At 37.5% G+C, this 2,500-nt stretch overlaps 1 protein-coding gene across 1 annotated transcript in view; it reads right to left on the bottom strand.

Annotated features, from left to right (window-relative positions):
• The window catches only part of LOC125033975 (transitional endoplasmic reticulum ATPase-like), a 13,452-nt gene that overhangs the window by 10,496 nt on the left and 456 nt on the right, over positions 1-2,500 (bottom strand).

The following is a 2,500-nucleotide window of genomic DNA, read 5'->3' as shown; positions in this document are numbered from 1 at the left end:
TCTTTCACTTCTTATAAATAGAATACTTTGATACAGGTTCACTAAATGGTCTATCTGCAGTGGTTTCATTTCTACAACTGCATCAACATCTTCCAATCATGACTCATGTATGGTACATTCTCTACTCGCATCGATGAAAATAATGCAAAATACCCATCCTAAATGCCCAATGGGTCTAATCATCCTACAAAAACTTTGTGCACTCGAGGCAAGTCGTTCTCGCCAACCCTGCCTTCAGCCGAAATTCCCATAATGGCAAGTTCCTGTCACCTCGGCCCTCGGCCAAATTTTCTTATGGCGGCATGTTCACTTTGCCTGCCCCCTAGCATTTTTTTCTTTTTTATGACCTGACTTTGACTATAATGTTTAATAAATTATAACAAGTGTCATGTAGGAAACATGTCCTAGGTAATAAGGTGTGGGTCTGGAGATAAAGCTCCCATTGAGAGGAAAGTTTTTTTTCATACAGCTATGTTTGTAGCTTCCCAGGACTGTCCCAAAGTTTGTTATCTGGAAAAATAGGGACAGTCTCTGGAGATATAGTCATTATATGAACTATTACGATAAGCTGTAAAACACAAGAGTATTTTTAGGCACCACATGCTGGTCACTGCCCTGTTTTCAAAAAATGAGGTTTTAAGCCTAATTTTGAGGGGTTGCATTTCATCAACGACTGCCATTAGGGCTAAAAACACAAGCAACTACTTGATGTACAGTTGTCTGTGACAAGCCTCGTGAGTGGAGGGTCTCTGCAGTAAAGATCCCACAGGACGTGCTCATTCTAGTGCCCTTTTGCGAAGTATTTAGCCATTTATATTGCGCTTATCATTTAATTCTGCCAATTGTTACTACAGCATTTGGTTAATTGGTATCAGCAGGATATTTTTTTTATTTTAGGCATGATTTTCCCCTTTTTTCACGTTATCAAGTTGGTTGGTTAAGTAAAAGGGTATTCAATAATGGATATATTAGTCCTAGATTTGGTAATTTTTTTTTTGTTTTGTTTCATAGCCATGCAGTCTTGCAATTATTATTCGTTCTTTCAGCTAATATTGTAATACATCAAACCATGAAGGCATTGAAAATGTTTGTGACGTGACCTTACTCCTGAGATTAAGTCCCTATTACTCCTGACATTCCTGGGAAATCCACTAGCACCATTATAAGAAACAAAAACCTGAACCCAGAGGTTTTGCCCACAAACCCCATTCCGTCATCATATTTCCCTATCGTGGACCCCCACCCAATCGCCGTGGTATTTGTTGCCACATTTTCATTTTCTGTCTGCAGAGATTAGTCTATTTTGTGTATTAGGGAGTAGTTCTTTTATTATTTTAGTGCTATTATATTTTGCTCTAAATGAATACCAAAGTATTACATGTTGCACTATTTTCTAATCAACTTGCAAAAGTAATATCACAAATAGATTATATCCTAGATTCGCAAAATACAATTATTGTCAAAGGTAAAAGTAAGGCAATAATCTAATACTAAAATCAGCATACAAGCTAGCATAATTTTGTTCAGCAAATAACTAAGTATATTCTAACAGTACTGAACTTGACTACCTGAAACCTGTCCCCAATCTCCATCTCACTAAATCCATCTCAAGGGAGGTTAAACACCCTTTGCCGGTTCCAAACAAGAGGCTACAGTACTGTTTAATGCTTCTCTATTCTGTACTATTACCATTCTCCATAAGAATGACATGACATTATTCAATCAAGTGACTCACATTCTTACAAGACTGAGCTTGGAATGGCCTCTTATTTGACAAACTGCCAGGGAGGTCTAAAGCTCCCTCTTGCCAGAATATATATGCAGTAGGTTTATTGGCATTTGCTCAAGTACAGAGGATGCAATGATCAACATAGTACCAGTAGCAGCCGAGCAGTTATCTATTCCAAAATTACCAAATTAAAAGCTTCTGCATTATATATAACATGTTAAAAGGAGCACATCAATAATTTTTTGGTGGATAACAAAATGCCTAGCTAACGAGTTAATAAATATCACAAATAGCATATCTCATAAAGTTGGTGCTTGTAAAAGACCTTTGTTGCACATGTTCAGTACATGTAAACAAGTCTTTGGTAGTTACAAGTGAACCCAAAAAACGAAAAAACAAACAAATTTAACAATAATTTTATACATCCTTTAAAGAGTATTCACCCTGCACAATGAATCAAACAGAAAAGTTATCAAATTCGGCATTAACGTAGATTTAATTCCTAAAAGACGTAAAGTATGTGTTGATACGTGTACACTTCCTGAAGATCCCCCGTCTTTGTCTCTCCAAACACTTAATTCCTCTTTTTTTTCCTCCTCATTTCAGTCTCCTCTTCTCTCTTCTGGTCGGAGAGAGAGGAGGAAGGAGAAAGTGGAATGCAGGCGATAAAGGGGGAAGGAGAGTGGAAGAAGAGAGAGAGAGCGAGAGAACAAAATCGAGAAGGTTTTGAGTTAGGAATGACGGCGCAAAATTGAATGGATTCGGAGCTGC

The sequence above is a fragment of the Penaeus chinensis genome, chromosome 17 (assembly GCF_019202785.1).
Source record: "Penaeus chinensis breed Huanghai No. 1 chromosome 17, ASM1920278v2, whole genome shotgun sequence".
Classification (NCBI taxonomy): Eukaryota; Metazoa; Arthropoda; class Malacostraca; order Decapoda; family Penaeidae; genus Penaeus; species Penaeus chinensis.
The sequence above is the reverse complement of the archived record's forward strand: the minus strand, read 5'-3'. Positions and strand labels throughout refer to the sequence as shown.